Source organism: Dermacentor silvarum, chromosome 6 (genome assembly GCF_013339745.2).
Source record: "Dermacentor silvarum isolate Dsil-2018 chromosome 6, BIME_Dsil_1.4, whole genome shotgun sequence".
NCBI lineage: Eukaryota > Metazoa > Arthropoda > Arachnida > Ixodida > Ixodidae > Dermacentor > Dermacentor silvarum.
This window is the reverse complement of record NC_051159.1, coordinates 178,351,854-178,366,391: the sequence shown is the minus strand read 5'-3', so window position 1 is coordinate 178,366,391 and position 14,538 is coordinate 178,351,854. Positions and strand designations below refer to the sequence as shown.

Here is a 14,538-nt window from a genome sequence, read left to right as displayed (position 1 = left end):
ATGTTACAACCTAGCGACTGTAAGAAGTAGATCTTATTATTTAACCGTCAATTTTATTACAGAAAATGTTACAAATCGCTAGACTGAAAACAACTGAAGTGTCAACTTTACAATTCAGTAACTCAGCAACACCTGCCGTGGTAGCGTATAGTGGCTATGCCGTTGTGCTACTAATTAAGCACGAGGTCGTGGGATCGAATCCCGGACGCGGCGGCCGCATTTTGATGGGGGTGAAATGCAAAAACACCCGTATACCGTGCTCTGGGTGCACGTTAAAGAACCCCAAGTGGTCAAAATTAATCCGGAGTTCCTCACTACGGCGTGCCTCATAATCAAATTGTGGCTTTGGCACGTGAAAATCCCAGTATTTATTAAATTTTTTATCTCAGCAATAAAAAAAAAGTGTCGCAGTTTCACCCGAAAGGCGAAGCATCAATTGCGATAGCAAATTAGTAGAGAGCTATACGGAGTAAGGATAGTAGTTTTATCAGCTGCATAAACTTGGACATGCAGCAGCACCAGCAACCCGCAGAACTGTTCTCGACGCCGTCGTTTTGCCCGCGTTCGCACCGAACGCGGGCGGCGTTTATGACTGTTGCCGATGCCTCTGGGGACGGCTCGGAGGTTTTCGACGAGGTCATCCCAGTATGCAGGGCCTCACAGGGGGGCCCACACCTCTCTTTACACTCAATAAATGCGTTTTACCACCTACCACCACCATCAGAACGGGACACTCGTCGAGCAGTGTCGGAAATCTTTACCACCTTCTCGCCTCGCAACGTTTTTATATAATTGTGCATTTGGTGCCGCACCTAAACGCCGCCTCCCCTCCCTCCCTCCCGTCCCCCCCACGGCCTTTCGCACGACGGAAGACGTCACGTTTGCTCTATATGTATGGTGATTGTAAAGGAGGAAAGAGACGCTTAATTCTGCAGCCCTTCAGGGAGCACGGCGCAGAACGCGTGTTTCCTCTCTGCCGTGCGTTCGCTACCCGTGAAAGCGCGCGTTCCTCGCGCGCTTTCACTCGCACATACAGCATACGGCGCGCGGCAACGATTTCATCGCGGTTGGACGTCATACGGAACCTCACGGCGACGCTGACGGCAGAAATACGCTTTGAGTGTCCATATAATTGCTGTTGCAATAAAACGACATCGAAATTGTGTAAACTGCAACCAATAAAAGCACTATCTGAAGCCGCCAAAATTGTTGCATGACACAGCACCCTGAAAAATACTGCTAACTGGTGAGCAATGGATTTGCAAAGCCCTCGTACTCGTTATCACAACTTGACCATTCGTCCACAATGTAACAGCTTAGGCTGCATTGCAACAATGCAACCTAAGCTCTATATTTATATATAAGATTTGTGCAGTTGTGAACTGCTATATTTGGAGAAAAGAAAGAAATCGTTAAACTTCCTGCTTCTATATTTTAGAACTTATCAATTTTAGGCAACATTTCTAAAACATTTGAGGCCCTAAATCAAAATACTGCTTCGTATAGAGTCACTATAATATAACTTCTCTCTTGAATGCAATAAATGTCATACAAATAAGTCCAACGGTTGTCTGATGAAAACAGTTCAGCGTTTTACATGTATATGCATTTTAAGAAGAAGCCTTAGCTCTGGAGAGCGAGAAAGCAAGGAGTGGAAAAGCAGGGCGGTCAACCAGACAAGTGTCCGGTTTTCTACCTCACACTTGATGCAGGGGAAAGGGGGAATTGAAAGAGGAGAGTGAACGCTGTGTGCTCGTGAGATGATGTACAACACTATGTAAACGGTCACTGAGGCCAGTGCACTTCAAGAACTGCACAAATGCACGGATAGCCGTTTGCGTCAACGACGGATGTGGCCACGGTCCGTGTATCTCTGTCTCGGAAAATGGTCTCAAGTCCCGCCTGTTTAAAGTTGTCCGGAAGGTGCCTCTAGCAGCCAGTCGCGCGTCAATTTTGCGTGTATTCGCAGGCTTCTTTCACGTTCGGAAAAAGACTTTTATGTAGCACGTATTGAGCAACAGAAAGCTGTATCGGGTGTTTTTCATGCTGCTCAACAATTTTATCATTGACACTTTTACAGCGAAGCTGTTAAGGGCTAGGTTCCAGGAGTAGACCGACCGGCGTGTACAACAATTTCGGCTCCGCGTGCGTGGTGGTTTGGCTCCATGTGCGTGGCGGTTTCCCGTCAGTTGTGCCTTAGCACAGATGTCAGAACGGATGATGGATGGCCCATTGTTATAGCCCTCGCCACAGCCGATGCCTCTTTCACAAGTGTCGCGATACTCGGCGCCGGCACGTCCCACCAATCGTTGTGCCCCCTTTGTCTCGTGACGTAGTGATCGCGCTAGCACTGTTATAAGCAGTAGTTGCCCTTTGGACTCGCTCTGGGACGGACGCTCGTTGAATCACATCTTGCAGGACCTTAACGTGAGGATCCTGACGATGCCGTGCAGTGTGCCGTGGCTATGAACGCTGTGGCTCGTATGCTAGTCTATGACGATGGGGCGGACTTAGCGCAACTTGGCTATCGTGCCGGGCGAAAACAAGACACCGGTGTCATTGCTCTTTGACGAGCATGCCGAAGACGCTCAATATAGTCAATAACGATAATAAGGAAATTCACTATAGCAATATTCACTATAGCAGACCCACCATAGTCACAGCTTCGCTGGCTTCCATCTTCACAGTAGGGGAAGGGCTCTGATTGTTTTTATCTAATTGTAATATTTCAGAAGTTGATTAATTAATTAAGACGAATTATGTAATTAGGCGGAATGCAAAAAAATTAATCTGAGGATCTCCGAGGCATGGCAAACAACATTACTTTGGTTCTGTGCAGCTACGTGGCTTTTGCATATTTCTAAATCTTGGTGCATTATAGTTGGGACGTCCTGTATATCGTATTTGTCCGCTTTAGATGTTCTAGCTGATGCAGTTTGCAGAACTGCGATATCTTATTTTTTGGTGCAGAGGTATCGGTTTTTAAACTTCGAGCTTCTAAATTTTTTTGAAACACCAATTTCCGGCAATTCTTGTAAAAAGCATTTAAAGTTCCAAATCGACACTCTACTTATTTAAGACTCACTACAATTGAACTTTCTGTTTCAAATGCAACCTATTTCATTCAAATAGATCTAGCGGTTGTCTCCCAAAAGCAATTTGGCGCATTCCGTGTATATAAACAGGAAAATCAAAGTTGGCTTCGAACAAAAGCTTCCTCTTGACAGCTTCGCTGTAAAGCGTATGCAGTTCTGCCCCAAGAGTTGACAAGGTTTAACGCTGCGCTTCAACTGCTCGGACAGTGCAGCACTGCAAATATACGCGAGCCAACTTCAGCTGCGCGGCACAAACAGCGCCCTGGCAGGACGTCTCGCAAAGAACGAGAAGCGCCGCTGCTGCAGGCATCGCTTATTTCAATGGTGTACCGAAAGAAACGGGCAGCCTTGACTGCTACGACAAAGTTTAGCGTGGCGCTTGAACGTCTCGGACGTTGTTCTAACCATACGCGGCTCCGACTAACGCGGAGGATGGGTGCACCAACATTTCTGGTATGATATTGTTTTGAACTTTTGGTCTGAGAAGATTTAAGATAAAAGGCATGCGCTGTGAGTGTTATGTTTCGTGACATTTGTGCATGGGCTGCCATTCTCAAAATTCTGAGGAATAATTTCTTCTTTCTGGAGTTTTACGTGCTAAAACCAGTTCTGATTATGAGGCACGCCGTAGTGGAGGGCTCCGGATTAATTTTGACCACCTGGGGTTCGTTAACGTGCACTACAACGCAAGCACACGGGCGTTTTTGCATCTGAGGAAAGATTTAGTCAAGCATGTAAGACCTGGTATGAGCACCTTTACTCATAGAATAGTGTAGCAGTATAATTCGCATATACTTAAAGGTTGTTAGTTTTCGGGTAAAACCAGATTTTCCCCGATTTTTACACCCCGAACATATTTCAGGAGAATCGGGTTAAACCCGATTTCTCCCCGAATTCGAAAACCACATACCAAGCTTTTTTTGTTAAAGCTGCGCGGAGTTTGCGGCCCACACGCGTTAGCTATACCCTGCCTCGGGACAACGAAGTTAGGTCCTGTTGGCTTAAGTGAACTCCAGTGACCTATCAACTTCGTTTGACAAGCTGCGTGGACGTTACACGGATCTCAAACAACTGCCCAACCAGCGCATTTAACTCTGAATTAGTAACTCAACGTGTCACCGTGTTGTATCTATCTAATGGAAGTTGTGATCTCGAGAGAACTTTTTCTCAGCTGAGATACGTTCAAAGATTGGACAGGTCTCGGATGGAGAGCGAAATGTTGCGCATGCAGGTGATAAGGTATATTAACAAGGATGTGAAAAAAAAGAAAGAAACAACGTCGATTACCTTTTTCTGAATGAAATGTTTTATTTCCTAGAAGTTATCGATGCTCTTTACTGTCATCATTACTTTAATTTCCAAAAAAATGTGGTTGATCCCTCTTATATAGGAATCGGTATAGAACACGAAAGTGAAACGTGTCTTCACAGAAGTAGTGTAATGTTTATTGCACATTGATATATAATGTCTATTGGTGTTTTGTGGCTAAAGCGCCCTTAGGCGTTGATGCACCCACGCTGACGCCTGGTGGCACGTCTCCTCCATCACGACTACCAACGTCGATGACCATGAGCAACCGTCGTGCATATGGAAGCTGCACTACGCTGCACACGCTAGCACAACGCGAAAGACGAAGCACGTAACTGACACACTAATACAACGCGCAAGACAAAGCACGTAACTGAATCGTCACCGAGTCAAATCAGCGCGTACAGCGCGTCGTAATTGCAGCCTCCGCGATCAACTTCAGAAACATTTTCAGAGCTAATTGCGGAGGCCACGCTCCGCTGTGCTGAGTACGGTGAACGCCGCCACCTAGGTGGCGTTGGTAGTGCTTCTTGATGCCAGCGTCCCTTCGAATGCTGGCATCGAGGCGTCGTAGTGCTGAGACCACCGAAACGTTCACTGTCGGTGCGCGTTAGTGTCATAATGCAGTACTTCTCTTTTCTGCTCGTAGGCGGCGGCACCGCCCCGAGCAAGAGCGCGGGTACACGGAGGAGTGTTAGATATATAAGGCGCGTCTGTGTAGCTCTCTGCAAATGCGTTTGTGGCGCAATGGGTTAAACGCTCGGCGATCTATCGTCGCGGACCGAGAGGTCGTGGGTTCGATTTCCAAATTTTGCATGTTTGTGGAACTTTTTCTTCTGGTTTCTTTCTTTGTATTATGTTCTATGACGTATTTCCGTGACGGAAATACGTCAGTGAAGTCTTGGTGGACCCCGGCATAAAACACTTTCGTGTTAAAAACGCCGCACTTCGGAGTATTTTCTAGAACACCCTGATGTCCCCTCGATTACCAGCTTGAAACAGATCCCTAGTTTAACGCGCCAGCGTTAAGGAGCTCGTGATACCCTCCGATAAAAAAAAGACCCGAATGTATTGTATTACTTAGTAAATTTGTAAATTTAACCCAAAAAAAAAACCGAATTTCTTAATACCACAAAAAAAAAAAACGATTTCTCCACGATTATCAGCTTGAAATGACAGCACCCGATTTTTACCCCCCGAATTAAAAAAAAATTATAAAACTCGAAAACGAACAACCCTACATATACTCCACGGTATAACACATGGCATGGCATATAGCATACATATAGACCTACCTATATGCGAAGCCTCAAGGTAACGGCGACGGCTGAAATTCGCTTGTAGTGTCCATATAATTGCTAGAGCAAAAAAAAAAAAGCATTATACCTCATTATAGCTCAGCTTAGGAAAGAAAATGCCGAGATGCGCAGCATAATCGAGTCAATGCGAGCCGAAATAGCAGAGCTCAGAAAGACTAATCAACCTCACCCCGTTCCAGTCCTTGGTTCAACCACCTCGGGGACCCCCTCTCCCCAACCCGCACACGTTCCCATGGTCGTGGAGGCGAGCCACTCGGGCAACCCAGCCAAAAGAAAGGCCGTTCCCAGCATGCCCGAAAATGTACAGGCTAAAGCCAAGTCTGAAATCAGAGAAATTTTGAAGTCCATCTGCTTCGAGATCCAGAAGATTTACGAACGACTCTCTGCAGTGCATCAGCGACTCTTGGTAGTGGATCAGAAGATAGACGCGCAAAACGTCAAAATTCAATGCTTAGAAAACAGAATGCCAGAAATAGAGTCCAAGGTGCAGGAAATGGACATCAGATCGTCGACTCGCGTACGTCCCGTTTTCTTCCCGGATGGCGCGTCGGTACCTACGCCGCCACCGCTGCACATCCCCGGACTTCCCTCCCTCGACACCCTAGTAGCAACGCCGGAAGGCGCTCCATACAACAAGGATGGGGCCACACAATCAATTTAGGATTTGGCATTGGAACTGCAGGAGACTCCATCATGAAAGATGTACCCTGCAGCAGTTTGTTCGCACTCACAAAGAAAAGCCACATGTTATATTATTGCAAGAAACGATGACTGATCAGGTTTCACTCCAGGGATACAAAGCTCTTGCTCTCCGTGGGGACGGCATGCACATTAGTCAGCAGCAAGTTCACTTTCGTGGCACACGATCTAGGGGTCCGGCCTAGCAAGACGGAGACCTCCCTAGTCGAAGTCATCTCAAGTCAATCCAACAACTCCAGCATTTTTATACTTAACGTATACAACAGCCCGATCGATCACAGACAACGTTTCAAAGCCATCATCACTAGGGCAACGAAACTCGCCGAAAACTCTCCACTGGTTGTGGCCGGCGATTTCAACGCCCCCTTTCACGCTTGGAACTACCCGCACGACACGGTCAAGAGCAGAAGCCTGCGGTAGGAGGCGGGAGATGCGGGACTTTCTCTATTGATGGACCCTGTCCTTCCCACCAGACGCGGCACCTCCTTGACCAGGGACTCTGTCCCGGATCTCGCCTTTGTTAAAAACGCTGGCTCAGCCGTGTGGTCGTATCTGCTCATAGACCTCGGTAGCGATCATTACATCACGGTCACCAGCCTACAAGTGTAGCAGAAAAGAAGGCAGGCCTTCTCGGTCCCTGTACTGGGACAAATTCCGTGAGGTTCGCAAGGCCCCCGCCGCCCGTTGAGAAAAGCCCGAGAGTCTCGTCCAGTGGTCCGAACTAATTCTGCAAGATGTCTGCTCCACCACCAAAACCATAGAGACGGGTCTACAGACAGACAAAATGGATAGCAGGCTAGCACACCTGCTCGAGACCAAGCAATCACTCCTCGAGAGGTGGAAAAGCCAACGCTTGAATCGCAAGCTCTGGAAAAAGATAGCCGAGATCAACGAACAGATCGACGAGCACTGCCAAGCCCTGTCTAGGCAGCAATGGGACGAAACTTGCAATTCAATCGACGGGCAGATGCGCATGGGAGGCAAGTGGAATCTTCTCAAACACTTGCTCGACAACTCCGGCACCAAGTTAAACCAGAGAAGTGTCCTCGCTAAAGCGCTCCACGAAGCCAAGAAGTCGTCTTCGAAGAGGAGGTGCTGGAGATGCTAGCTAAGAAGTAGCTACCGCTAAAAACTGTGGCCAATGAGGCGGCATACCCAGTATACAAAGGGAAGTCGAAGTCTGCGCTGGACGAGCCTTTCCAAATCAGTGGAATCCGACCTCAATGGTAGGTCGGCACCTGGCCCGGATCACTTAACAACAAGGCTCTCAGAAACCTAGAGGACGAATCGATCGAGTTTCTCACAGATGAGATAAATCGCATATGGGAAAAGGGAATTGTACCGGAACAATGGAAGGTGGCGAATGTCATACTCATCCCAAAACCCGGTAAACCACCGAGCAACCTCCGCCCCATCTCAATGACGTCGTGTGTAGGGAAGGTGGCCGAGCACGCCATCCATAACAGAATTGCCGAGTATATCGAGATCCAACGACCTTTTCCCTCACAACATGATAGGTTCCAGGCCAGGCCTCTCCACCCAGAACGCCATGAAGCTTATCAAGATCCAAATCCTGGAACGCTGCACTCAGGACACGAGAGCCATCCTTGGTTTGGACCTGGAGAAGGCCTTTGATAACATCCGTCACGAGTTCGTTCTCGACGCCATCTCCAAACTCGACCTGGGCTCGTCATTCCATGCCTTCGTCAGTTCTTTCTTGAGCAGACGGTGCGCCATCCTCAAGGCTGGAGATTTGGAATCAGAGAAAATGGAGCTGAGCGGAAGAGGCACCCCCCAGGGGTCAGTCATCTCACCGCTCCTCTTCAACATCGCAATGGTCGACTTCTCGAGATACCTAGGCAAGATCCAGGGCATCGGTCACACGATCTACGCGAACATCACTGTCTGGTGCGCGGGAGGCAGTGACGGACAAGTCGAAGCCGCTCTCCACGAAGCTGTCAACACTACAGAACACTTTCTAACAGACACGGGCCTCCGGTGCTCCCCAAAGAAATCGGAACTCCTTCTCTACAGCCCAACTAGATACGGCCGCAAGCCACAGAACTGGAGACCCCCCACCGAAATCGACATTAATCTCTACATCAAGTGTGGAGATCCGATTCCCAAAGTCGTGTCCATTCGAATAGTGGGAATGACACTCGAAGGGGTGGGCACAAATAGCATCACCATTCACAAACTAGCAAAGAAGACAGATAGCGTCATCGGTCTAATCAAGCGGGTAGCTAACACAAGGAGAGGCCTGAGCGAAGAGAATCTGATAAGGCTAGTCCACGCTTTCTTGTTATGCCATTTCACGTACGTAGCGGCCATGCACGTATGGAATAGGGCCGAGCGAGACAAGCTAAATGCCATGATAAGAAGGGGATCAAGAGGGCGCTCGGACTACCAAACTACACACGCACCGACCGACTTCTGCAGTTGGGTATTCATAATACACTGGAAGAAATTGCAGAAGCACAAGAAAGGGCACAGATTCTCAGACTTTCCGGCACCACGGCGGGCAGACGACTTCTAACAGAGATGAACGTCCCCCCGGCCAAGGTCGAAGACTTCTACCAGGGCCTTCTGAAAGAGCAGAAAGACCACATCATCATATCTCCCGCCCCGCGCAATATGCATCCCCAGCGCAACGTGGAAAGAAGGAAGGCCAGGGCCGTGGCGCTCCTACGCCGGGCGACAGAACTCCCTGGCGGCAGCTGCTTCGTTGACGTGGCCCAATATGGCAACAGCAAAAATTTCACAGTAATAGGGAGTTTTAGTATAGCGGAAAACAGCAAACGCAAGGATTTAGCGTTAGCGTTGCGTGCTGCAGACTGCGCATGCCAGAACTCTTACGTACGTACGCTATTTCCGGACTATAGCATTCAACGCTAACGTACGCAAGAGATTCCGTACTAGGGCAAGATGGCGGCGCCTGTTGAAGCGAGAGCCATCCACTTCAGGATCTATCGAGTCGTCGGCCTGCACTGTTCGGCTCATTCGGTCCCCACTAATGCTCGTGTTTGCCGAGATTTGTGTGATGATGCTTCGACAGCGGCGTACAGGTGACAAATGGGCGTTGTTTCCGATATACGTTCTTGATTAGCGTCGGAGTAGGCTTAACGAGAGGGTTTGATCATGTTTGCTCATGTTTGCTGTATCCGCCTCGAGATGGCGCCCAAGTGTATTTGCGTTAGCGCTAGCGTTTTTCTCCGTTCCGCTATTCTAAAACACTACCTTGTACCGCGCAGTGCAGCCTTTCTTTGCGTTAGCGTTGCGTCGCACGCTAACGTTAAGGTAAGCGTTTTCCGCTATACTAAACCTTCCTAGTGTCGATCAACCATAGGGGTTCGACCGTTAACGCAGCTTCGGTACGAAGCACGTCGTCATGTGCGGCCGAGCAAGTGGCTATTGCCTTGGACCCTCCTGGACGACAAACATGCCAATATCTTCAGCGACTCCAGGGCAGCCATCCGCGCATTCAGCATTGGCTCCGTCTGTAAGGAAGCCTGTCGCATCCTCGACGGCAAAAGCATCGCCACCCACACTCTCACGTGGTTTCCCGCTCACATGGGATCCATCATGGGAGGCCCCACAAACCTCAACGAGCTGGCCCAGCTCCAAGGCACGAGGTCTCGCTTTCCGCGACCATGGAGAACTCCCTGGCCGGCCCGCAGTGGTGGAGAACAGAGATAAACCGACCACATATAACGAAATTACGCAGCACTTTTATCTTGGCAGGAGAGACTTTCCCCTTCCTCACAAGAAGTTACATAGGGCGCAGGCATTGACCCTCAGATTATTGCACACAGGCTCGTATCCCAGCCCGGCTTTATTACACAAGCTTTATCCCGACACTTATGCCAGTAGTTCTTGCAGGCACTGCAATGACTTCGCTAGCCTAGACCATATGCGCTGGCGTTGCCCTTCATTGCGAGGTACGGAACAAATCAATGCGGACAGGTGGCTCTCCGCTATCAAGAGCCCCGATGCCGGGACGCAACTATGGGTTGTCATAAGGCCCACGATGCCGCGGTCGGGCATGGCCTGACTGTCCCAACGTGGGAGCGGCCCGCTGCGCGCTGAGTCACGTACCTCAGGACTTTCATTAAAGTTTTGCACCCATCCATTCATCCATTATACCTCCCTTCCACTCCGTGAAGATGGTCGAACAGCGAAGCTCTGTTAGTTACACCGAGTGCTACCAGTGTTACATGTGCATGTGTTGCACGTGATGCAATTGCGTAAACACAAGTAAACACAGATCTACAACACCTATATTTAACTTATATTGAAACGTTGCGAGGCGAGAAGAGGGCGGTGGCTTCCGACGCTACTCGACGAGTGTCCAGTTCTCTGGTCGAAACCTGCCGAGCCGCCGCAAGGCGCATCGGCTGGAGTCCCGGACACCGCGCGCGTTCGGCGCGAACGCGGACGGCGTCGGCAGCAGCTCTGCGCGTTGCGCGTTGTCCGAAAGGGCGCGCCGCACAGAAACACCTTCTCTTATCGCCTCTCCTCCTCGCGCCCAGCGCAGCATCTCATTGGTCGCCTCCTCCCCCGGCGCGGCTCTCGTCCTCTCCTGGTCACGTGACCTGCGTGACACCGGCTGTCAGACGGAGGGACGGACGGCGCAGCTTCGACCTACAACAGCTCCGATGTTAATAAGACACTGGGCCTCTTCGATTATCCGTTCCTGACAGTCCCGGACTGCCCAAGACGGTGCTTTCAGCCAATGAGCGTTGCGTATGCAGTCTTTCGGACAGTCCGAGACTGTCAGAGACGGATAATCGAAGAGGCCCACTGCTTACCTGTGGGAATGCGAAAGCATTAGAGTCCCTTTGGTGAAATGTTTCTTTCTGCGCGCTCTTTGTCCGCGCAAGCTCTCGCCTGCGTTCTAACTGCGCATCGGATAAAGGCAAATCAAAACGCGCCGAGCGTCTTAACGCGCTCGCTTGAACCGCGCGGAGTTCATACTCGAAGGACGGCGCAGCGGCGTTCAAATGGACATTAATGCTTTTAGAGCGCAGCACTTAAGCCCGTTCCTGGGTTCAGCGTAGCCGTCCCTCGGCGTAACCGCGCGAACGCGCTCATGCCACTGCTCGCGCGTTGGTCGTCGTCTTCCACTTCTGGCTCCGAAGTCGCTCATCATGCCAGCTTTCCCATACTGCCCCTCGCGCTCGTGGCACTGCTTGCGCCTTCGTCGTCGTCTTCTTCCACAACTGTCTTCGATGCCGCTCATCATCCAGCATTCTCATATACTACCCCTCCCTCTGCGAAGGCACTGACGGCACTGGCCCACTGCCAGTCGTTGCGGTGATTTCGATATCATATTCTTGGCTTAAATATATCGCGAAATAAAAAAGCGTATACGGTTGCGCTCAAATTTCGCATTAGGGTGTATCGCATTCGTCGTCGTCTTCTTCCACAGCCGACTCCGATGCCGTTCATCATGCCAGCGTTCCCATACTGCCCCTCGCGCTCGTGGCACTGCTCGCGCCTTCGTTGTCGTCTTCATCCACAGCTGGCTCCGATGCCTCTCATCATTCCAGCGCCGCGCTATCGCCGCCGCCATAGCTGGTATGACGTCATGCTCCCCAGCACCGTCGCGCTACCGCCGCGCACCTTCCCAGTACTACCGCCGCCTTTCCAGTACTAGCACAGATGACGTACTTACACGAGTATAGGCTTAGCTACAACCAAGTTTAAACCTCGGCATAGCCAAGTTCAACCTAGCTACAGCCAAGAGGCGCAATCAATCGGCCAGCTTTGCCGTGTCTTGAGCACGGTGTAAGATATATACTCTTTAGGTGGGGACATTTCTCAGCTTCTGGTGCTTGGCGGGAAATCAGAAATGATTGAGTGACGCGCAAAAGTAGGTCACCGTGGTGAGGGGACATCGTGGGGGAGAGGGAATCACCTTGACGAAGCAGATACGGCGACGTGACGCCGCTTGCAGACGCTGTTCTCTGGCTGCTTGTGGTATCCAAGCGTTCCTTGCCCTCGCAAGTTCTCACCTTTGTTTTAAGTGAAGTTGTGTCTTCCCGCCGATAGTATCCGCTGCCGTCACCGGGCCGACGGACGCGCGCCGTTGCTACATTATCTGATCGATCGCGTTTCGCCAGTATTCTCACCTAAAGAGTATATATCTTACAACGTGGTCTTGAGCTTTGCGCGGCCTAGTGCAAGCTTTCGCCTTTGTTTTTTTCTCCTGGCTCAGCGCGCCGCGGAGAGAAGAGAGGCGGTGGTCGGGAAGGGAGGGAGCTGGCGAGAAGGAGACCGCGTGCGCATGCGCCGCACCGACTTCCTGGTTACCATGGCTACAGTTTATTGATACGAAACACGAACCACACATTACGGCTGGCTTAAACAGCTTCGCTGTTAATAAAAGCCACAAATGGTCTTCATGACTTCACATACGGAATTGGACCTCACACACGATCGGCTGAGCTAGCCGCCATCATTCAAGCAATTAAGCTGACCCCAGTCGTCGCGAAGAAGAAATTTATCATATTTTGATATTCAACCTAAGCGTACCGGATACTTCAGAGCGGACGATCCACAAAGATTGCTGTGATGCAGTTCACAAACACCTACCTACTGAGGTGGCCTGGATACCGAAGCACGCGGGAATGGAGGGTAATAAAGGGGCTAACCTGCTCGCCCGAGAAGCACTGCATGCGCCATTCCCTGCATAGTTTCATCATTTCACAAACCTCCCGCAATGCCCACATTATCATCACAGGGAGAGAACAAAAGACATTTTCCAACGCTCAGCCAATACCTATCCAGAGGAGAGGGCACACTTCAATTGCCAAGCACAAACACACATGCACCGGCTTGACAACACCCTCCATCAAAGCAGAGCGTCCATCAAAGTGCAGGGTATGTGGCGGTCACCCAAATACTCTGCACATACTGTGGCACATACTAAGTCAAGCGTTGGCCTGGTTCTATCAAAAGTTACTTTGCTGAACTAGGAAAACTACAGGTTGAAATAACGTCAAAGGTGCACTACGCAACATCTCGCGCTGTATACGACAACCACTGGTCATCTTCAAATAAAATCGGATTTAGCGCTCTACTTGACTTGAAACCGTCTTTTAATATGGCCTGCTGGCAGTGAATGTACATTTTGTTGTTGTGAGGTTTTGAAAAAAAAAAAAAAAACACCGCATATCCACGGGGTGAATGATGATGAGTGGGCGAAGCTTCGGAGGGAATCATCGGTCAACCGTGAATCTTCCGTGTAATTCGCCCAGTCTCGCCGCACTAAATCGAACGATTGACTTCCACCAATGACACGCGCCATATGTGACGTCATTCCTATTTTATAACAGCGCCCTTCATTATAATTGCACCATCTCCCGCTTAAGGGGACGCTAGCACAAACGCGTTAGAAACGTGCAGTACTCTCTAGTAAGGGGGAGAGGCCACAGCGTCTTACGCAGCCGTTTACACATGCCGGAACGTGCACCGCGTTTGCCGACGCCATCAGCGTTTATGAATACGGGGGTAAGGCGGAGAGGCCACAGCGTCTTACACCAGCTTCTTACACGGGCCGTAACGCGCTAGCACAAACGCGTTAGAAACGCGCAGTCTTTCGTTAATGTTGGGTATTTATTGTCATCGTGGTGCGTGTGTCCATGTGCGCTTCGTGGCGTAGTACGGAGTCGGCGTTCGGCGTTCGCAGCGTTCGGACGTATCATCATGTGCTCCATTGTAGGGGAGGTTTCAGCGGCCCGTGTGGGCCGCGGTATCAGGTGTACTGAAAAGCCGGCTGAAGATTACCAGGTTGTTCTGCCTCATCTGCCCACAGGTGCGTCTGTTTTAAACACGGCGTTTTTGCATGGTGATGTAAAAGCCAGGCCATATCGAGTCGAGCATGTCCGAGACAGCCTTGCGCGTCTCTCACTGCAGCCGGAAGTGGTTGCCCTCGGGGCATACCAAATGAATCACCTGTGGGCAGTGACGTTTAAGGATGAGGAAGGCAAGAAGAAGATATTAGCGGCAGATGCGTTCAACGTTAAAGATCACCGCTGCGTGGTCATCGACCCACGCGATCAAGGTGTCCGACTGAAGCTTTACTGGCTGCTTCATGGCGTACCGGACGATGACGT

General features: G+C 50.2%; 1 protein-coding gene across 1 annotated transcript in view; it reads right to left on the bottom strand.

Annotated features, from left to right (window-relative positions):
• Positions 1–14,303, bottom strand: part of LOC119456469 (ubiquitin-60S ribosomal protein L40) — a 578,246-nt gene extending 563,943 nt beyond the window's left edge. The window contains exon 1 of the mRNA XM_049669891.1: positions 14,293–14,303. The gene's annotated coding sequence lies outside the window, so the exon portion shown is untranslated. The remainder of the gene's footprint in view (positions 1–14,292) is intronic.
• Positions 14,304–14,538: the final 235 nt, after the last annotated feature.